The sequence below is a fragment of the Schistocerca piceifrons genome, chromosome 4 (assembly GCF_021461385.2).
Source record: "Schistocerca piceifrons isolate TAMUIC-IGC-003096 chromosome 4, iqSchPice1.1, whole genome shotgun sequence".
In the NCBI taxonomy this organism is placed as follows: Eukaryota; Metazoa; Arthropoda; class Insecta; order Orthoptera; family Acrididae; genus Schistocerca; species Schistocerca piceifrons.
In genome coordinates, this window is record NC_060141.1 from 842,696,969 (window position 1) to 842,720,176 (window position 23,208).

At 40.8% G+C, this 23,208-nt stretch overlaps 1 pseudogene; it reads left to right on the forward strand.

Moving 5' to 3' along the window:
• Positions 1-23,208, forward strand: part of LOC124796234 — a 48,839-nt pseudogene that overhangs the window by 12,972 nt on the left and 12,659 nt on the right.

The window sequence follows — 23,208 nt, forward strand, 5'->3', positions numbered from 1 at the left end:
GCGTTTATGTCACTCTAAGCTGAAAATGCATTACTGTACTGTGTCATGCATTGTTTGTCGCATTCTGATAGTGCGTGTTTGCGGCCTGTCGTCGCTCGCGGCATGGCTTGGTTTTGTGCAGGCTACCGCCGCTTACAATTAAAAACAAAAAAAAAAGAGAGAGAAATCATCTCATTAGCGGAACAATGGCAAGAGACTACTATTTCTTGTTACTTACACTGCTGCTTTCTTTGATATTGATCAACAAGAACCAAATAATAGACTGTGTATGATAGAACATGTTCTGAACGAGAGTTAGGCAAAAATTTTTCTCCATTTGAAAATCTTTGCGGCCGCTTCTTTAGTACATCAAATTCTGCACAGAAATTAGAGTCATCTTAGATTTGAAAATCTAGTCAGTTGCCGTGCTTCATTTATGACTGTATCACTATTAGGCATAAGAATAATACGAATATAAACATGACACGATATGTATATTCTTCCGCGTTTGCTGTTGTCTCACTCTAGTTTCGTAGTTTATTAGGCAGACAGGATTTAAATAAGATAGCAGCAAACACGAAAGAATACGTGGCAAAATGTTTATATTCGTATTACTCTTATGATGAAGAGAATACTGCATGTGATTCACATTTCATCAGGTTCCTATCAGCAACCATCTCTTCTCACAGGTAGGAAAAAATTCAGAACGTAGAGTTGGCCATATTGACAAACATCCCAAACAGTCTTGCCAGTCGGATTTTCGTAATACATTGAAGTTCTGCTACATTCGAAGATGAACAATACGGAATTTGTATTTACTTCGTTGGATAATGTATGAAAATTGTCTTCCACCTTTTTTTTAAATTTATTTAGTGACGCAGAGGTTTTGGCGCCAGTATTTATCTTTGTGCCTACGAAGCATGCCTGTGTACATCTACATCTACATCTACATTGATACTCCGCAAGCCACCCAACGGTGTGTGGCGGAGGGCACTTTACGTGCCACTGTCATTACCTCCCTTTCCTGTTCCAGTCGCGTATGGTTCGCGGGAAGAACGACTGTCTGAAAGCCTCCGTGCGCACTCTAATCTCTCTAATTTTACATTCATGATCTCCTCGGGAGGTATAAGTAGGGGGAAGCAATATATTCGATACCTCATCCAGAAACGCACCCTCTCGAAACCTGGCGAGCAAGCTACACCGCGATGCAGAGCGCCTCTCTTGCAGAATCTGCCACTTGAGTTTATTAAACATCTCCGTAACGCTATCACGGTTACCAAGTAACCCTGTGACGAAACGCGCCGCTCTTCTTTGGATCTTCTCTATCTCCTCCGTCAGACCGATCTGGTACGGATCCCACACTGATGAGCAATACTCAAGTATAGGTCGAACGAGTGTTTTGTAAGCCACCTCCTTTGTTGATGGACTACATTTTCTAAGCACTCTCCCAATGAATCTCAACCTGGTACCTGCCTTACCAACAATTAATTTTATATGATCATTCCACTTCAAATCGTTCCGCACGCATACTCCCAGATATTTTACAGAAGTAACTGCTACCAGTGTTTGTTCCGCTATCATATAATCATACAATAAAGGATCCTTCTTTCTATGTATTCGCAATACATTACATTTGTCTATGTTAAGGGTCAGTTGCCACTCCCTGCACCAAGTGCCTATCCGCTGCAGATCTTCCTGCATTTCGCTACAATTTTCTAATGCTGCAACTTCTCTGTATACTACAGCATCATCCGCGAAAAGCCGCATGGAACTTCCGACACTATCTACTAAGTCATTTATATATATTGTGAAAAGCAATGGTCCCATAACACTCCCCTGTGGCACGCCAGAGGTTACTTTAACGTCTCCATTGATAACAACATGCTGTGTTCTGTTTGCTAAAAACTCTTCAATCCAGCCACACAGCTGGTCTGATATTCCGTAGGCTCTTATTTTGTTTATCAGGCGACAGTGCAGAACTGTATCGAACGCCTTCCGGAAGTCAAGAAAAATAGCATCTACCTGGGAGCCTGTATCTAATATTTTCTGGGTCTCATGAACAAATAAAGCGAGTTGGGTCTCACACGATTGCTGTTTCCGAAATCCATGTTGATTCCTACATAGTAGATTCTGGGTTTCCAGAAATGATATGATACGCGAGCAAAAAACATGTTCTAAAATTCTACAAGAGATCGACGTAAGAGATATAGGTCTATAGTTTTGCGCATCTGCTCGACGACCCTTCTTGAAGACTGGGACTATCTGTGCTCTTTTCCAATCATTTGGAACCCTCCGTTCCTCTAGAGACTTGCGGTACGCGGCTGTAGCGCTACATATATTCGACGGCAGAAGTTAGTTGTGGCAGCACCTACCGACATTTTTCAGAACTTCCACTTGCTTTTCACTCGATTCTAAGCCGGAGGCAGTTTTTAGGATTACAAAAACCGGAAAAAAAGAGCAGCTTAGATTTGAGTAAATACGGTACATCCTCTCCTTTGGATTCAACTTCTTAAGTATTATCTTTCAAGTCAACACCTGCTAATCTGTGAGACCGAAATGATGAGCCATACTACTCTATTTCACTGTGCCTGTTTGTTTCATTTGTATAACATTTCATTCCATCATAGATGCTGCACTTACAGTTTCATATATGCATTGCAGCAGCAGACACAATAAAAGTAGCAATCAGCAGTGCTTAGTTTGTTGAATGGGTAAAAAATATGCCATTGTCCCAGTTCCACATATTCCCAAAATTTGATTCTGCCAAATTCTGTACTCTCTGAAATCGAATGTTTAATCCAAAGATGAAAGTGAACAAGTTTGATGCAGTATTGCTAATATTGTTTATTACTCATCTTGCTGAATGAAATGCATACCATGTCCTTTCTGAAAGGTTTGCAGAAGTAATGCACATACCAGTTTTCTAAAAACTTACATTGAGATTGTGCTCTCCTTCCTCTTGTACAAATTAGTAGAGCCCTTCGGATTACTCCACAATATGCCTCTTGGCAAGGTGGTAATGACAATATTATGAAAAGGATGGATTGGCACTCACTGTATAGTGTAGATGTTGTGTTGCAGGCAGGGGGGGGCAAAAAAAACGTAAGCTTTTGGTGCAAACCCTCCCCCCCCCCTTTCCCACACACACACACACACACACACACACACACACATGCGCGCAAATGCAGATCACACATACATGACCACTGTCTCTGGCTGCTAGGGCCAGACTGGGAGCAACTGCGCATCATGGGAGAAACAACGGTCGTGTGTGTGTGTGTGTGTGTGTGTGTGTGTGTGTGTGTGTGTGTGTGTGTGTGTGTTTTGTCCACTTTGGAAGAAGACTTTCTGATCGAAAGCTTACGTGTTTAGTAGTCTTTTTGTTGTGCTTGTCTGTGACCTAACATCTCCTGTATACAGTAAATAGCAATGTATCTTTTTTATAATATGGTCATTATTCCAGCCTAGACTTTCTATTGTTTGTTTCCTTTTAAGACCTTATAAAGACAGTTACTGACAATTTCTTTTTTTCTTATTGGAGAAAAGTAAAACCATATGGGGGCCAGAGTTAGATTGTAAATGAATATGGAATAGAGTATTTTTATTCTCCCTGTATGCAGTGTCACACTTCATTTCTGGCAGCACCTTCTTCTCAACACATGACTGTCCCCCACCACCTCACCATAGTCTTCAAGTTATATCCTATAGCACTTCTGGGTGGACAAATAGATGAAGGATGTAGTTCAAAACAGTATAACTAAACTTAAAAGTCAAACTGCCCTTTTATAGAGACTGCCATCATTATTTAAACATACTAAACAACATCAAAACAGTCAAAAGAATTTTTTTTCAAAAGAGCAGAAAATTGTAGTGAAATTCATGAAAGGATTGTTTTAAATTGTTATATCTTAAATCAATAAGTATGTCAGCATTTTCCAGGATTTTCTGGCTTAATTAAGACTAGGTCATGCCACCATAGTGGTCAGACAGTGGACTTGCCTTCGAGAGGACAACGGACCCGAGTCCCATCGGGCCACCAAAATTTGGCTTTTCCTTGATTTCCCTAAATGATTTAAGACAAATGCTGGGATGGTTCCTTTGAAAAAGATGACATTCGGCTGAGGAAGCTAATTTCTGTGGCAGGTCTGATGACACAGTGTTGGTGGAAGCACGAGTATTTCAGAGCACACCATTCATTGCACACTGTTAAACATAGGGCTCTGCTGTAGTCAACCCCTGTATGTTCCCATGTTGACAACACTGTTGAATTACAATTTCTGTGGCTCAGGAGCATTGAGATTGGGCAGTGAATCAATAGAAATGTGTCATCTGGTTGAATCATTCATGTTTCGCATTACACCTGCTTGACGGTTTTGTGCACATACACTGTCAACAGAGTGAATTGGTGCTTGAAAGGTGCACTTTGCTACAGACGTAGGCCAGTGGGAGCAATATTATGCTATGGAGGACATTCACCTGGTCTTCTGTGGGTCCTGTGGTAGTAACTGAAGGCTCCATAACAGCTTTGTTCTGTGTGAACATTATTGTGCACTGTCCGCACCCTGTCCCTAATGAAGGTGACATGTTTCAACAATATGACTTTCAGTGTCACAAGGCCAGAATCAAATTCACCCCTTCTGAATCTGATGGAATACATCTGCGATGCTATCAGATACTAGTTCTGCACCCAGAAACCACTGATCTCCAATTTATGGGAATTACATGACCTGTGCTTAGACATGCGGTGCTGCATAATGCTGGGAACATACCTCACATAATGCTGGGAACATACCTGAAATTTGTTGAACTTGTCCCACACAAAATCACTGCTGTATTGTGTTCCAACAGTGGACAAACACATTATCAAACAGGAGGTCATAGTGTTTTGTCTCATCAGTTTATATATTCAATGCTTGAATGAAAGGTGTGCTCTTTTCCTTTTTTCTGCCATTGCGTGTATGCGTAAATAAGGATGTTCTACCATTTGGGCTTGTTTATATGAAGGCTGTCAGTGTTACCACCTGCACAGATACTAAATGCTCCTTTTGTGAAGACCTTTTATCTTGAGCACACTTTTAAAAGTTTCAAGAAAGCTTCATAATTTAATGTAATAGTTAAAATAATACCTTCAGCAAAAGATGTGTGCGTTGGAGTGGGGAAAAAGATTGGAGATGTATGTAGTTTAATTTTCGTAAATTGTTAAGAAAGTTAACAGCTTGGCATGCTAAGATAAATTCCCACATTCTCTAAAAAGAGAGAAAAAGATTAATTTAACAGAATCAGTGAGGTATACAAATATAACAACAGACTTGTAGAACCATTATTTTGTAGGTTAGGTTAGATTAGATTCAGCTTTTGTTCCAAGACCCAAAACATGAGATGATTCTCATGGGTGAGTAACATGCCAGAAAGTATAACATAAAAAATATAAAACATTTGAATGCCCTGATCATTTGTCAGGAGATTGTCAAACTAGGTGAATACAATACAAACTGGAACAGCTAATATTTTCAGAATTGATACGCTGTCAGACTGAAACATTGTTATGCACTATTAATAAATTTATCAAACAAAAAGTACATAATCTTGACTGTTATGACAAAGTGCTCTCAGAACTGAAATCTAACAGACATTCTTATTTAAGCTGGCCTAACAGCCATTGTTAAGATATTCATCTATAGAGTAGGATGAGTCTTTCAAACTCTGTTTAAACCAAGCTTTATCTGATACCAAGTTTTTAGTGGAGTCTTTCTTCCACAGATAAATTGTGTTGTAATGCGAGATTTTAATGAAGATGAAGTGTGCAGTTTTGTGGAGTTAAGAAAAGAGTAAAATGTTGATGTAAGATTTATCGAGTACATGCCTTTCAGCGGCAACAAATGGAATGATGGGAAGATGGTCTCATTTAGTGAAATGCTCCAAATAATTAGAAAGCAGTGGCCTGATTTTGATCCTCTTCCCAATGGGCCCAATGATACCTCAAAGGTACGTGCAGTATTACATATGAACATACATTGAAAATAATTTAATGTTTATGACTTACTACCAATCACAAGAATACTTCACATCTGCTGGTGGTATGAGAGATGGACTGGTTTAGTTACATATTTCTCATCCCATTGAGTAAGTCTGTCCTGGCCTGGGTTTCTCTGCAGCTTTTCTGCAACTCTCCCCATTTGCTAAACCTTGACAATCCTTTTCTTTCTTCCCTTTTCCTTCCCCTTCATTGTTTCTGCCAGAAGAAGAAGCCACTGGCTCCGAAAGCTTGCACATTTCCATAACTTTAAGGGGAGTTAGAAGGGGAAAACATTCTTGTTCTTTTTTTCGGGTTTTTATCTGATTATAAAATTTGCAATTTTCCAAATAAAATGATATGTATATTACTTATAAACTTGCGTGGGAAGTATTTTATTTTATTTTCTAAAATATAATCTACACCAGTTGAAAATGTTAAAAGTTTTACATGCATTACTTCAAGACCTAATAAAATCGGTAATTTTTTATATACAGGGTAGTCCATTGATCGTGACCGGGCCAAATATCTCACGAAATAAGTGTCAAACGAAAAAACTACAAAGAACGAAATTTGTCTAGCTCGAAAGGGGAAACCAGCTGGCGCAATGGTTGGCCTGCTATAAGGCGCTGCCATAGATCAAACTGATATCAACTGTGTTTTTTAAAATAGGAACCCCATTTTTTATTACATATTCGTGTAATACGTAAAGAAATATGAATGTTTTAGTTGGACCACTTTCTTCGCTTTGTGATAGATGGCGCTGTAATAGGCACAAACATATGTCTCATAATTTTAGACGAACAGTTGGTAACAGGTAGGTTTTTTAAATTAAAATACAGAATGTAGGTACATTTGAACATTTTATTTCGGTTGTTCCAATGTGATACATGTACCTTTGTGAACTTATCATTTCTAAGAACGCATGCTGTTACGGCGTGATTACCTGTAAATACCACATTAATGCAATAAATGCTCAAAATGATGTCTGTCAACCTCAATGCCTTTGGCAATACGTGTAATGACATTCCCCTCAACAGTGAGTAGTTCGCCTTCCGTAATGTTCGCACATGCATTGACAATGCACTGACGCATGTTGTCAGGCATTGTCGGTGGATCACAATAGCAAATATCCTTCAACTTTCCCCACAGAAAGAAATCTGGGGACATCAGATCCGGTGAATGTGCGAGCCATGGTATGGTGCTTTGATGACCAATCCACCTGTCATGAAATATGCTATTCAATACTGCTTCAACCGCACGCAAACTATGTGCCGGACATCCATCATGTTGGAAGTACATCGCCATTCTGTCATCCAGTGAAACATCTTGTAGTAACATTGGTAGAACATTACGCAGGAAATCAGCATACATTGCACCATTTAGATTGCCATCGATAAAATGGGGGCCAATTATCCTTCCTCCCTTAATGCCACACCATACATTAACCTGCCAAGGTCGCTGCTGTTCCACTTGTCGCTGCCATCGTAGATTTTCCGTTGGCCAATAGTGCATATTATGGCGGTTTAGGTTACTGCTGTTGGTGAATGATGCTTCATCGCTAAATAGAACGCATGCAAAAAATCTTTCATCGTCCCGTAATTTCTCTTGTGCCCTGTGGCAGAACTGTACATGACGTTCAAAGTCATCGCCATGCAATTCCTGGTGCATAGAAATATGGTACGGGTGCAATCGATGTTGATGTAGCATTCTCAACACCGACGTTTTTGAGATTCCCAATTCTCGCGCAATTTGTCTGCTACTGATGTGTGGATTAGCTGCCCCAGCAGCTAAAACACCTACTAGGGCATCATCATTTGTTGCAGGTCGTGGTTGGTGTTTCACATGTGGCTGGACACTTCCTGTTTCCTTAAATAATGTAACTATCCGGCGAATGGTCCGGACACTTCGATGATGTCGTCCAGGATACCGAGCAGCATACATAGCACACGCCCCTTGGGCATTTTGATCACAATAGCCATACATCAACACGATATCGACCTTTTCCGCAATTGGTAAACGGTCCATTTTAACACGGGTAATGTATCATGAAGCAAATACCGTCCGCACTGGTGGAATGTTATGTGATACCACATACTTACATGTTTGTGACTATTACAGCAGCTGGCCGGAGTGGCCGAGCGGTGCTAGGCGCTACAGTCTGGAAACGCGCGACCGCTACGGTCGCAGGTTCCAATCCTGCCTCGGGCATGGATGTGTGTGATGTCCTTAAGTTAGTTAGGTTTAAGTAGTTCTAAGTTCTAGGGGACTGATGACCTCAGAAGTTAAGTCCCATAGTGCTCAGAGCCATTTGAACCATTTTTTACTATTACAGCCCCATCTATCACAAAGCGAAAAAAGTGGTCCAGCTAAAACATTCATATTTCTTTACGTACTACATGAATATTTAATAAAAAAATGGGGGTTCCTATTTTTAAAAAATGGAGTTGATATGAGTTTGACCTATGGCAGTGCCATCTAGCAGGCCAACCATAGCGCCATCTGGTTTCTCCCTTCAAGCTAGACGAATTTTGTTCTTTGTAGTTTTTTCATTTGACGCTTATTTCGTGAGATATTTGGCCCGGTAACTATCAATGGACCACCCTGTAGAAAGCTGTGGATTGCTGTGTTATGAAGGTTAAATTATGTGTTTGTATTGGTAGCAGTGTCAAAAATAGTATCGTATCTTTTCATAGTATAAACATGCTTTGTATATTGAAGTGCTAACGTTTTTCCGAGGAAAAGTGACGAATAGACTGGTAAATCTCTCAAAAAGTATGACTCCAAAATGAAGTGTTTTTAAGAAATGTGGGTTTCATGGTAATAAATTTTTGAATAAAGAGAAACATTGTGTTCAGCATGTGGTGTGTGAAGTTACAGACAATAAAATACTGGCAAACTCATGAGTATCTAGCAAAACACCCATTAGTGCTTCGAAGATTAAAATGAAACATAGTGATAACACAGTTATCTCAAAACAAAACTCATGTAAACGGTAGGTTGGGTTATATGCTGATACATTTACACATCCTAACAGGGGTGTTATGTGAATGTGTGTGCTGTATGTATGTGGAGGGCCAGTTAGTTTACATGAAGACATTGAGGTATCAAATGGACAAGCCAGGAAACTTATCATTAATTCTGCCAGTTGTAAATATACTCATTCATTTTGGAATTCTGATAAGTGTAAAGATAATTATTTTGAAATAAATGTTAGGTGGTTTTATGGATTGAGAGCTATTGGCAAAGGACACACTGCAGCAGAAACAATGTGTGTCATGATGTATATGCCATGCCCACTTTGTAAAATGGACAAGTATGCAGGATTTATTGGAGCTGCTGTGAGATCTGCTGCATGTGAGTCAATTAAGGGTGCTGCAAATGAAGCTGCTGAAATAAACGATGGTATGATTGACATATCAGTAGCTTTTGGGGCATTTGGTAGAAGCGCAGCTGCAGTTCTAAGAATTCTGTTGCTACAGTGACCAGTGTGGATACTGGAAAGCTAATAGATTTCCAGATTTTAACCAAACATTGTTATAAGTATAAATCAGGGAATGAAGAAGGGCATATCTGTGACAGAAATTATGAAGGACAACTAGTCGTACGGAGGCCTGTGCAGCTGTTGAAATTTATAATCGATCTGTAAACTAAAGGGGAGTGTGTTACACTAAGTTCTTAGGTTAGGCAGACTCAAATGCATATAACAGTGTAGTAGCCACTCAGCCTTATGGTGAGAAGCTTATCACAGAAATGGAATGTGTTGGTCATGTCCAGAAGAGGATGGGTACCAGATTGAGGAAGTTGAAACAAAGTTTGAGAGACAAGAAACTTTCAGGTGGTAAGACCATAAGAAGCAGGCTGACAGACAAAATGATTGATGAACTACAACAGTATTATGAGATTGCCATTAGAAATAATACTGAGGATTTGTTGAAAATGAAGCAGGCAGTATGGGCTACCTTCTTCCAGAGACTGTCAGCTGATGATAAACCAGTACACCATCTTTGCCCTCCTGGATCTGGTTCATGGTGCAATTACCGCAATGCCCAGTACTCAAACAGGTCATACAGCCATAAACATTCTATCCCAGCAGCAGTTGTGGATATCATAAAACCTGTTTACAGAGACCTGGCAATCCTGAATTATTGAAGAAGTGTCTGCATTGTCAGACTCAAAATCCCAATGAGTCGTTCAATAATCTTATAGTGTCAGTGTCATCGTAACTGCCATCTGCGTCACGTCTGCTGTGCAGCGAGCTACGCTAGTTTAAGTATTAACTCTATTTTTCTTACTTATCACTTCTTCTTCCATGTGTTTTTGCTTTTAGGAAGCTTTAATTGTCGAGTGCTAGTAATAGTGTTCCATAAATTTTGTGTTTGTTTTGAATACAGTCATGGAGAGTCCGTTTAGTCAGCCATAGTGCCAGTAGTGCTAGTGTTTGTTTTCAATACAGTCCAGAGACAGGTAGTGCTATTTTCATTGTTTTCTACAGGAAGTGTCTAGTAACCACAGTTTAGTCAACTATCAGCCGCCTTTAGTGAATTAGCAGTCCAGTTATAAGTTGATTAACTCTCTACAGTAAATTGATTTCTTAGTATGGATAGGATGTGTGACCGCTGTGTACAGACACAGGAGGAGCTGGCCACTGTTCGCGAACAGCTGAACGTGTTGATGGCCGCGGTTAGCCGTCTTCAGGCTGTTGCCTTGGAGTGTAGCGGCAGTGGGGAGTCTGGTGCGTTGCATGGTACACCCCAGGTGTTACATGTTTCACCCACTGACCCTTCTGTCAACACATCTTTGCGGGTACCGGGCGCGGTTGGGCCACCCTCTTCCCAAGAGGAGTGGCGGGTTCAGCGGCATTTGCGGCACACGAGGCGGAGGGTCAGTGTGGAGGCTGGCCGTGTGGCATTGCCCATTCTGCCTGTGAGTGGACATGTGGCCACTCCTTCAGCAAGGTCCGAGCAGGCACATGGGGGGAGGGGTTTATTAGTTATTGGGAGCTCCAACCTTAGGCGGGTGATGCAGCCCCTTAGGGAAATAGCGGAAAGATCGTGGAAGAAGGTCAGTGTTCACTCTGTCTGCTTGCCAGGGGTCTCATCCGAGATGTGGAGGAGGCCGTGCCGGCAGTGATAGAGAGCACTGGGTGCACCCGACTGCAAATTGTTGCTCATGTCGGCACCAATGACTCCTGCCGTCTGGGTTCAGAGGTCATCCTCAGTTCGTACAGGCGGTTACCGGAGTTGGTGTAGGCAGAAAGCCTCATGGGGTGGAATCTGAGCTAGCTATTTGTAGTATCGTTCCCAGAACCGATAGTGGTCCTCTGGTTTGGAGCCGAGTGGAAGGCTTAAACCAGGGGCTCAGACGATTCTGCGGAGATCTGGGGTGCAAATTTCTCGACCTCCGCTATCGGGTGGAGAAAAGTAGGGTCCCCCTGAATAGGTCACGCGTGCACTACATGCAGGAAGCGGCTACAAGGGTAGCGGAGTATGTGTGGAGTGCACATGTGGGTTTTTTAGGTTAGAGAATTCCCTCCCTAGGCTGACAAGACACCTCCTGAGATGCGGCAAGGTAGAAGTAGACAAAATGCAACAGGGAATAACAATATTAATGTGCTAATAGTAAACTGCAGGAGCATCTATAGAAATGTCCCAGAACTGCTCTGATTAATAAACGGTCACAATCCCCACATAGTACTAGGGACATAAAGTTGTCTGAAACCAGATGTAAACAGTAATAAATTCTAAACTCAGATTGGAATGTGTACCGCAGAGACAGGCTGGACAGTGAAGGGGGAGGCATGCTTAAAGCGATAAGAAGTGCAATAGTATCGAAGGAAATTGACGGAGATCCGAAATGTGAAATAATTTGGGTGAAGGTCACGGTTAAAGCAGGCTCAGACATGGTAATTGGATGTCTCTATAGGCCCCCTGGCTCAGCAGCTGTTGTGGCTGAGCACCTGAAGGATAATTTGGAAAATATTTCGAGTAGATTTGCCCACCATGTTATAGTTCTGGGTGGAGATTTTAATTTGCCGGATATAGACTGGGAGACTCAAACTTTCATAACGGATGGCAGGGGCAAAGAATCCAGTGAAATTTTTTAAGAGCTTTATCTGAAAACTACCTTGAGCAGTTAAACAGAGAACCGACTCGTGGCGATAACATATTAGACCTTCTAGTGACAAACAGACCTGAACTATTTGAAACAGTTAACGCAGAACAGGGAATCAGCGATCATAAAGTGGTTACTGCAGCGATGATTTCAGCCGTAAATAGAAATATTAAAAAAGGTACGAAGATTTTTCTGGTTAGCAAAAGTGACAAAAATCAGATTTCAGAGTACCTGACGGCTCAACACAAAAGTTTTGTTTTAAGTACAGATAGTGTTGAGGATCTGTGGACAAAGTTCAAAACCATCGTACAATATGCATTAGATGAGTATGTGCCAAGCAAGATCGTAAGAGATGGAAAAGAGCCAGCGTGGTACAACAACCGAGTTAGAAAACTGCTGCGGAAGCAAAGGGAACTTCACAGCAAACATAAACATAGCCAACACCTTGCAGACAAACAAAAATTACGCGAAGCGAAATGTAATGTGAGGAGGGCCATGCGAGAGGCGTTAAATGAATTCGAAAGTAAAGTTCTATGTACTGACTTGGCAGAAAATCCTAAGAAATTTTGCTCTTATGTCAAAGCGGTAGGTGGATCAAAACAAAATGTCCAGACACTCTGTGACCAAAAAGGTACTGAAACAGAGGATGATGGACTAAAGGCCGAAATACTAAATGTATTTTTCCAAAGCTGTTTCACAGAGGAAGACAGCAATGTAGTTCCTTCGCTAGATTGTCACACAGATGACAAAATGGTAGATATTGAAATAGATGACAGAGGGATAAAGAAACAATTAAAATCACTCAAAAGAGGAAAGGCCGCTGGACCTGATGGGATACCAGTTCAGTTTTACACAGAGTATGCGAAGGAACTTGTCCCCCTTCTTGCAGCAGTGTACCGTAGGTCTCTACAAGAGCATAGCGTTCCAAAGAATTGGAAAAAGGCACAGGTCATCCCCGTTTTCAAGAAGGGACGTCGAACAGAAGTGCAGAACTATAGACCTATATCTCTAACGTCGATCAGTTGTAGAATTTTAGAACATGTATTATGTTCGAGTATTATGACTTTTCTGTAAACTAGAAATCTACTCTGTAGGAATCAGCATGGGTTTCGAAAAAGACGATCGGGTGAAACCCAGCTCGCGCTATTCGTCCACGAGACTCAGAGGGCCATAGACACGGGTTCCCACGTAGATGCTGTGTTTCTTGACTTCCGCAAGGCATTCGATACAGTTCCCCGCAATCGTTTAATGAACAAAGTAAGAGCATATGGACTATCAGACCAATTATGCGATTGGATTGAAGAGTTGCTAGATAACAGAACGCAGCATGTCATTCTCAATGGAGAGAAGTCTTCCGAAGTAAGAGTGATTTCAGGTGTGCTGCAGGGGAGTGTCGTAGGACCGTTGCTATTCACGATGTACATAAATGACCTTGTGAATGACATCGGAAGTTCACTGAGGCTTTTTGCGGATGATGCTGTGGTATATCGAGAGGTTGCAACAATGGAAAATTGTACTGAAATGCAGGATGATCTGCAGCGAATTGATGCATGGTGCAGGGAATGGCAATTGAATGTCAATGTAGACAAGTGTAATGTGCTGCGAATACATAGAAAGAAAGATGCCATATCATTTAGCTACAATATAGCAGGTCAGCAATTGGAAGCAGTTAATTCCATAAATTATCTGGGAGTATGCATTAGGAGTGATTTAAAATGGAATGATCATATAAAGTTGATCGTCGGTAAATCAGATGCCAGACTGAGATTCGTTGGAAGAATCCTAAGGAAATGCAATCCGAAAACAAAGGAATTAGGTTACAGTACACTTGTTCGCCCACTGTTTCAATACTGCTCAGCAGTGTGGGATCCGTACCAGATAGGGTTGATAGAAGAGATAGAGAAGATCCAACAGAGAGCAGCATGCTTCGTTATAGGATCATTTAGTAATCGCGAAAGCATTACAGATATGTTAGATAAACTCCAGTGGAAGACTCTGCAGAAGAGACGCTCAGTAGCTCGGTACTGGCTTTTGTTGAAGTTTCGAGAACATACCTTCTCCGAGAAGTCAAGCAGTATATTGCTCCCTCCTACGTATATCCCACGAAGAGACCATGAGGATAAAATGAGAGAGATTAGAGCCCGCACAGAGGCATACCGACAATCCTTCTTTCCACAAACAATACGAGACTGGAATAGAAGGGAGAACCAATAGAGGTACTCAAGGTACCCTACACCGTCAGGTGGCTTGAGGAGTATGGATGTAGATGTAGATGTAGATGTAGACCAAAAAATGCTACAACATATGGGAATTAATTCTGGAGCAAACTGCATCAGAGAATTTGAATGGATGGACAAGGTTTGTACTGGTAAAGCAGAGTATGCAGCACAGTTGGCCACTACGGAGTCCAGAAAGAAGAAAACAAGAAAAAACTTAAAAAAGATCAAGAGGATGATATACAGTATGGTGCAGGGTGCTTCTGAGTGACTAAAAATAAAATGTTAAGCATATATTGAGTAACAGTCTATTAAAACTTTAAAAACTCTTCCTGAAAATTTACATTTTCTCTTGCATTTTTCCCTAAATCTCAGAAACTACTTCGAGTAGCGAATTCAAATTTTCAGGGAGTAATAACATATGTATCCTGAGTCTTCCGAACTAAAAGAAGAACATAATGTTCTGTATAAATAAAATTATTTAGAATAACATACAAAAAAGTACACAAAATTTTAACTGTGTAATTAAAAAATTGTATTTCCAAAAGCAGTGCCTGAAATGCAATTATTGTAAGACTCAGAACATATAGTTTAATGTGCTGTAAAATCTTCTTGTCAATGGCTACAGTTGTTCCTGAAATACGGGGAAGTTAAGTCACTAAATTTAACATTGTCAGGATAGGGTGTTCAAACTCCCCTTAATGCACGTTTTCTCCTTCCTCCACTTGGTGAGCAACACATTTATAGTATATTCACAACAGCAGTAGCTATTTTCTTACAATTTCTTTTTGCAGGCATCCCATGTCCCGGGCTTCAAGGGACATGTGGGATTTATTACCTCAATGAGTGAACACTTCTGTGGCACGTGCAACTGTTTACGGATAACAGCTGATGGCAATTTGAAGGTGTGTCTCTTTGGGAATTCAGAGATATCTCTCAGGTGAGTGATGAAACATAGAATAATCGTGTCCAAGTGAAAATTCATGCGAGGAAACCATAAAATTACTAGAAGACTGACAGACTGATCAGTATTTTACCTCCAGGAGGTGAAATTCCAAAACTTCTTATAGACACATTCGTTCCTCTTGTCCTCACATTAGTCGTGGAGTCCGAGTGACCTTTCAGACCTTCAGAAACTTATCCCTCTTTCCTCTCTCATGAAGGAACTGATAGTTCCAAATGCTGAGTATAGAATAATACTTTCAAACTGTTTGCCATGCACATTAGGTATGTGGTTGGTATATGGAAGAGATAAACTGCAGTTAAATCCAGCAGGTATGAAATGAGTAATCTTTTCTTGAAGTTTTCAGCTTGCACCCTCCTCCCTCCAAGACATACAAACCAGATACCTCTAACTAAATAATTTGTGAGTATATATAATTTGCCTCTGTCAACATCATGTTACACTAACCTATTTGTGAGATTAAATTAAAGGAAAGTAATCAGGACTGGAAATTATGTAAAGACATTTTTAGCTATGTCCCTTGGTTGTAATAAAGTTAACACAGTATTTCTGTCCATGTGATGGTAACTATGATTCGCCAGCCACCGTTGCCGAGCGGTTCTAGATGCTTCAGTCCAGAACCGCGCGACTGCTACGGTCGCAGGTTTGAATCCTGCCTTGGCTCAGATGTTAAGTCCCATAGTGCCCAGAGCCATTTGAACTGTGATTCATGATTATCAGAGTCTATATGTTCCAAATAAAAATTGGAACTTCATGTGTATAAATGTACAAATTATTAGACAATGGGACCAACAACTGACACTTTTAAATTGATGACTAGACTAAGAGATTAATAATAGGAAAAAAACTGCAAGATACTTGGCGATAAGTTTGTTTCAGGGCAAGGTAAGGGGGGTGGGGGGTGGGAAGAATCAGCTCTCTCTTTGTGAGCATAACAGAAATCCTTTATCAACCGAAGGTAAAATAAGATATAAAAATACAGGGTCAAACAATTAATTTAAGTATCTTAGAAACCAAATGACTAATGAAATTGGAAGCTAAGAAAAGTAAGTTCGTAGTAAGTAGGGTGAAATACAGGGGGCTGCAACATATTGCCATTGTTGTTTGACTTGTCTATCAAAGAAAAAAGAAATGGATCAAAACAAAATAAAAGTGAGAATGGAAATGTATCAGAAGCAGATAGGAATAAGCAAGGAACATATTCTTTAATAAATAAAAAAAAAAACTGACATGTGAGGCAGATGTTCCTACAATTTTATGTTCAAAGCACAGCAGTCTGTGAAAGCAAAATATTTATGACATTGAAAAAAGAAAATCAGTGAGTGAAAAGTGTGTGTAGGTGAACTGTGGTGAAAGACTGGATATTGGAACTTCTGTTAGGCTGCCCAGTATTAGTTAACTTGGTAGTAAAGGAGCAAGTTTGCAAGGGCAGATAACTGTTTGACTACGTAAAATAGAGTGGGAGTATGGAAAAGCTAGTCCAAGATAGGATGAAAAAGATAACAGCATCTTAAAGAATGAATTGATAAGTTACCATGAACCCCATTCCAATCTAGTGAATGCAGTGGTTGACAATATCTTGTGACATTCGCCTATAAGGCTCAAACAATAATTGCTAAATAAAAATACAAAATGTTGACAAGACTGTATCTAAGCTGTCACTCTCTTTTGAAACAAGGGTGTTTAAACCAACAAACACGCAGGAAAGCAGGGACAACTCGCACACTAGAGAAGGATGGGCAGTATCATTGAAGGAGTGAGCATAAACTGTGTGGAATATGTGTGGTACAAGTAATGATAGTTAAAAAAAGAAAAGAAAAAAAAAAAAAGAAAAGAAGAGGAAAAATGTTGATCTGGAACCAAGGGAATAAAAATTTGCCACGTGAAGAGACAATATGGTACTGTGCTGATGAGTGTGTACAAGTGGTGATATACAATATACATTGATAAAAGAACTCTGCATTGGGCCCAGAAGACCACGCAATGCTCTTCGAGAGATGTCCTCTACTATATATCTATGGAGAGTTAGGGAGTCAGTATACAACTCTCCAGGCTGTTATCAACTTCCAGAAGTTGAAGACACTACATCTCACTTGAGTAGCTCCTCAGCTGGAACTACAAACAGAGTGTACCCTATTCCAGTCTGTCCACCGAGCAGAATTTCCCGGCTCTACAAGGAATTGAACCTGATCCCTTTCTATGGCACGCCTGTGGCATACTGACTGCATAGCTGTGGCAAGAGTCATAATATACACTTGTGAACAATTGAGTTATAACTATTCTGTTTATTGGGGAGAGAGTATGTATATTGCCACCGTGAATGAAATAGTTTAGTGTATCGTAACTGGAATGTATTCAGACCTCGTACTTGTGTGAGAGCACAGTGTCTTAGACACTTGTAGTGTTTGTCTTAGCATGAACTAACCGGTGAGCCTTACTTTCTAGTATTTTTAATTATATATCATTACTGGTGCCTCTGGCACTTATGTGTTGCAATAGCAATAGCTTGCAATAGCAAACATTGAGTCAACCATGGTTTTTGGATTAGAAGTAGAGGTCAGCTGGGTTGACAGTGGGAATAGAGTGATGGGAAGTGGACAATAAGCAGTTATATTGAAGGGTGCATTATTTGATATGTTAAGGTTAATTACAAAATGTGGATTGGAGAATTTTTCACGTTGAGCAGAAGTAAGTTTACAGGACCAGATGTCAAATTACACATGATCAGTGTGAATCCCTATAGTCAGAATGAACACTGGCACACAGAATAATCTATAGGTAGCCTTGCTGTATATAAAAAATCAGATTTGTGCTGAACTGTCATGAACAAACTGTCACTTCTCTGGAATAAATAGACTCTGATTTATTAATTACATCTGTGTAAATGAAAAATATAGGAAAACATAGATTGCTGCTTACTGTAAAGGAGACATGTTACATTGTAGACAGGCACAATTAAAAAGGCACTTACACAAAGCTTTCGGCCACAGCCTTCATCAGCAAAAGAGATACAGAGAAACACACACATTCATACACACAGGCAAGCACATGTCACACACATATGACTGCCAACTCCAGCAGCTTGCCTCTAGCTGCTGGACTTGGCAGTTTTTTTTTCTGTGTGTGTGTGCGTGCATGCGTGCACACGCGGTGTGCTTGCTTGTGTGTTGTGCCTGTGTGCAACTTTGTTTTCTTTACGGTAAATAGTGATCTATCTTTCCCTGCACTGTTGATATTCCTACCTGGAATTTACATTGTTTAATCAGTGTAAATAAGAAGGACACAGTTACATATATTCTGTCACTTGAAGACTAATACATGAAGTAAGTGGATATTATTTTTTATTGCAGATGATCTTTGTCACCACTAATTATTAATTTTGTGTTCCAGTTAATTAGACATGCTTTCATCCTTTCCTGGATGTGCTCTTTTTGTTAAATCTTCCTTCAAAAGATCTGATTTACTTCAAATTAATAAACCTGAGTATTCTGAAAAAGGAGGTGCAGCTTACAGCTGCAGTGTGACAGTTGATCACAGGGTGATTTTATCACTGCCATATCGTGGGTACCCATGGGTCAAGACACATATTCTATAAGGGTGTGTAGTCATTGGGCTTTCTTGTACCACAGTGTCAAAGGTGTACTGTGAGCAGATTTATTCAAGGAAAATACTACCACAATCAGCAGAGTGAACTGCTATGGGCAACAGGATATCATTGACAGGGGTTACCACTGACTAGCATGGCTTTAGCAGTGAACAGGTGGGCCACAATGTAGCAAATGACTCACCAACTCAGTGACAGTCAATAAACAGTAACCATTCATGCCACTGGGAACTGTCACCTCTTTGTGGGATACAAAGATGCAATCTGCACACTGCTCGTCACAGTTACAAAGATTAGCATTGGTTCGGAACAGCACCAGGGGATGCTCGAAGCATGCAGGAAGGTCGTCTGTCTGATGATTTGCGGTACATATTGCCAAGGTGGCAGGGTGCAAAATAAGGAGTGATCAAAAAACTTCCATTTGAAGGCTGCATAGTTCAGATCAGTATGCCACACACACACACACACACACACACACACACACACACACACACACACACACACACACACACATATCCATCCTCACATATACCCTGCTTGTGTCTGTATATGTGCGGATGAATATATGTGTGTGTGTGTGTGTGCGCGCGTGAGTGTATACCTGTCCTTTTTCCCCCCTAAGGTAAGTCTTTCCACTCCCAGGGTTGGAATGACTCCTTACCCTCTCTCTTAAAACCCACATCCTTTCGTCTTTCCCTCTCCTTCCCTCTTTCCTGATGAAGCAACTGTGGGTTGCGAAAGCTTGAATTTTGTGTGTGTGTTTGTTTGTGTGTCTATCAACATACCAACGGTTTCGTTTGGTAAGTTACATCATCTTTGTTTTTAGATATATTTTTCCCATTTGGAATATTTCCCTGTATTATATTATATATCAGTGCATTCCTCTCCCACAACTATCCTGCAGACCTTGTCCACAAACAGATCTCCCAAGCAATACATTCCTCCCCACCCAACAACAATGTTACTACCCCCAGACCACACAGAAGCATCCCCCTTTTCACACAATATTATCCTGGCCTCGAATACATCAACTAATTACTCTGCCACGGATATGAATTTCTCAAGTCAAGCCCTGAAGTGAGATCATCCCTTGACAATATTCTCCCCACACCACCCAGAGTTGCCTTTTGCCGACCCCCTAACCTCCGTAACATCCTTGTCAAACCCTACAATATTCCCAGACCACCTTCTCTACCCAGCGGTTCCTACCCCTGTAACAATACGTCATTTATCAGCTGACATGCCTGCACTGCACAGCCTTTTACTTTGGTATGACGACAACTAAACTGACTGAGCGCGTGAATGGGCACAGACGAACTGTCCGCCTAGGAGATGTCCAATACCCAGTAGCGGAGCATGCCCTCCAGCATAATTCTAGGGACCTAGGAACCTGCTACACCATATGTGCCATTTGGCTTCTTCCACCCAACACCAGTACCTCGGAACTGCGGAGATGGGAACTTGCACTCCAACACATCCTTTCATCCCGCCATTCCCCTGGACTGAACATATGTTAACCAACCTCACTCCCATTTACTCTTTAGTCTTCTCCTCTTTCCCTTTCCTCTTTAGCCATTCACGCATCTTTTCATCCTACATAGTTGCGTTTATCTTTATACTATGTGCCTCTTTACTTCTGTATTCATCCTCCTTGGTTTGAAGCTGGCACAGTAATTACAGTAGAATATCTTTGGCTTCCCTCTGACATCCATGCCTCCATCTTTCATCTTTGCTACCCTCCCTGTTTACCTTTCCCCTGTTGCTTCATAACCTGGGTTGTGAATAACTGAATCCACTTTCCCTTCTTCCCCTTTTTTCCCCTCTCTCCTCCCTGATGAAGGAACGAAGTTCCGAAAGCTAGGATACGTCAATTTTCTGTTCTGTTTTGTGTATCTATCGGCTGTACTGAGCTGAGGTAAGTACTGGCCAGGCCCTCTATCTCTTTGTTAGCATTTGTTTCATATATATAAACACACACACACACACACACACACACACACACACACACACACACACACACACACACACACAGGGTGATGCGTATTATCATTTAAAAACCTCCAAAGCACTGTATATGACCCTGAGACAAGTAATTTAATACAAGACACATGGGATCACAAATGTTGGATACGATACAAATGTTGGGAAATGTGTCAAAAGCGAATGACAAATGTCACCAGATGATGTACCTTGCCATGCTTGCAGTGGTTGAGCCTCTCGGCCTGTCACACTTGATCATCCCAACCCAAGTCAAATATTCATATCATTGTGGCTACGGACACACGTGTGCAACTTTAGTGATGGCATTCAGGATTTGAGTCTTGCATCAGGCAGGCAGTATTTTTTCATTGTGTTAAACAATTATGTATTTATATTGAAGTTTATTATTTTATTTACCGGTCTTGCAGTTTCCTTGATTTCTTGCAAAGTACAGTACAATGAAAACCTACCATATTGCATAACAAGTAGATGAGTATAAACTTCAGAATAGCATCATTGCCAGTAAATGACCTATGGTTTCTTTACTAACTAATGTCTGTAAACAAAAAGAGAAGGGACAGAAGCAAAAAACACAAAATCAGAACTGCTTTTGCTTGATTACAGCAGGGACAATAATTTTGTAACATCTACATTTACAACAGATCATATTTACAAAATGTTTTCGAAATTTGCTCTGTTTGCTCAAATGAAAGTATTGCACTGCTCAATCATTCCTTTACACTCAGCCCCAACTGCTGCACATGCTGTGGGGTATGTCATCTGGTTACGTCATATGTTCAGTGTTTCTCACCAATTTTTGGGGTATTTTGAAATGTATAAAAAGGCAAATGCAGAAAGTTATCACATTTTGCTGCACATTACCTGCATCACAGAAAAATAATGTATACAAATCTTCTCAGATTTGCCACTGAATAACTTTGTGCAAGCCTCACAATATTTCACCAACACAACTGTTCGTCATCTTCAGGTAGTGGTGGGTCCTGTCATCACTGCTGCAAGATGTGGCTGGTGATATTCGCACAGCAGAATTGAAATTTGTCAGGCTAGAAGCAGGAGTACGAATGTGTGGACAGGCACTCCCAGTTGGATGGAAATGCCATTCATAGTAGCCTTCTGCTTATGTGTTGTGGGCAATGACTGCACTTCTGGACACTCGTGTGGTTAAAAGCTGAATTAACTCTCTGCAAGGTGCTGCATCAGGTCATACATCGGAGGATCTGGTTTCTACTGTGTTAATTTCATGGCAGTCAGGGCTGGATTCTGGGCAGTGCTTAGTCAAAATTCCATATTCCTGTTGGTAAGATTGCCCACCGTATGGATACATGCCTCATTCTTAAAAACACAATCCTAGAGTGATGATGCTGAGGATAAAATTTCAGTCCTCTTGGGAAACGTGTGGTGCCCTGTATTCAGGCAGTGCTCTGCTACCACTAATTTACTGGGTGGCATTTTTGTCAGCCCTGTTGAACACAGTGTTCTAGCACAATGTGAGGTGTCTGCCCTATATAAGATTTCCCATAATGGCATCAGATCTTATATATGATCTGTGTTTTCTAAGGTCAAGATTGTCTTTAACTGAACCCAAACAATTCCTTAGTTTTGCTGGTAGACGAAAAACACACTTGATTCTGTTTCTCTTAGCGATTCTTTCTATTTTTGAAAACATGCCACTGAAATATGGCAAAAAAGCCATTTGCAGTGCTTGTCTAAGTATCTTCATTTACATCCCTACACTGAACTTGCTTTGCTCAGAACACATTGCAAATCTGTTTACAAGAATAAACATTCTGCTGTAACACTGTTCTTAGGTGTTACAGTTCAACAGGCAGACTGTCGGTATCTGAGATCACGTGTGCTCTATGTGCCAGGGAGTGTAAGACACTACCACATTGTGCAGGGTGATGGCAACTTTTGGACCGCAAATATAACTCTGCGTGTATCAGTTTGCAGTAGAGACTATGCCCCAGTGTTCTGTCAGCTTTTCTTCTAACCGTGACATCCAGGAATGGTAAGCTGCTATCTTTTTGTACTTCCACAGTGAACTGAATATTCAGATGGAGTGAGTGCAAATGCTGCAGGAACATAGGTAGTGTCTGTATTATGTGGGCCACACCACAAATGTCTCTTCAGCATTCTGCCAGAAGGAGGAATGTTGGATATTTACTAAGGGAAATAGAGGGTCTCCCATGGGAACACTGTCCACTTGATCAAAGTAGTTGGTGTTACATAAGAAATAGGATGAGGTATGCACATGTTTAAACAGCACCACAATTTCTTTCTCAAACTTGCTGCTAATAATCTCTAATGAGGGCTGCAG